The sequence below is a fragment of the Canis lupus genome, chromosome 9 (assembly GCF_003254725.2).
Source record: "Canis lupus dingo isolate Sandy chromosome 9, ASM325472v2, whole genome shotgun sequence".
Taxonomy (NCBI): Eukaryota; Metazoa; Chordata; class Mammalia; order Carnivora; family Canidae; genus Canis; species Canis lupus.
The window spans coordinates 42,321,661-42,322,497 of NC_064251.1; positions in this window are offsets into that span (position 1 = coordinate 42,321,661).

An 837-nucleotide genomic window follows, 5' to 3' on the forward strand; every position below is an offset into this window, starting at 1 on the left:
CTATGGCCCAGGAGGTGTGGGGCGGTGCAGGATGTCAGGTTCTGCCCAGGGAGGCCCTCCCTGTTTGATTGCCTCTTGGGGTGTGGCAAAGCCAGTGAGGATGACCCTGGGCGAGGTGTCCTGTGTGCTGCACTGCATCGAGCAGGTGTCGCCTAGAAAAATAGGCATTTGCTTTTATCTGCTCAACAACTTTTTCCTCTTTTGGCAATAGGGACTTCTCTCACTCTTGCAAACCACTGTATTATGACACAGCCCGGGCCTGTTAGAATCCCCCTTCCTCTTGCCCTGGATCCAAGAAAGACCAGAGTCCCTCTGGAATTTTGACATGTATGGATGTGAGGAGAAAAAAACTTTGTTTTCCCAGGAAGTTTGGTCATCTGGGCTGCCTTTAGGCTGCTGGTGCTTCTCTTCCCCTCCATGTGGAAAATACTGTCTGCAGTAGGAGCCTGGGAGTATGGAGCTAAGGAGAGACACACAGAGGTGAGGAGGGACAGGTGGAAAGAGACTATCTTCATTTACACTAGCCATTTGAGTACTTATCTGAACTGGGTTTCTTTTTGCACGTACAGACGAAAAACTACAGTTCACCTGGAAAGGCCAGAGAACTTGCATCTGAGAGGTGAGCAGAGTTTTTTCTTTTTTCTTTTTTTTTTTTTTAAAGATTTTATTTATTTATTCATGAGAGACACAGAGAGAGAGAGAGAGAGAGAGGCAGAGACACAGGCAGGAGGGAGAAGCAGGCTCCATGCAGGGAGCCCGATGTGGGACTCTGGGACTCGATCCCGGGTCTCCAGGATCACACCCTGGGCTGGCGCTAAACCGCTGAGCCGTCAGGGC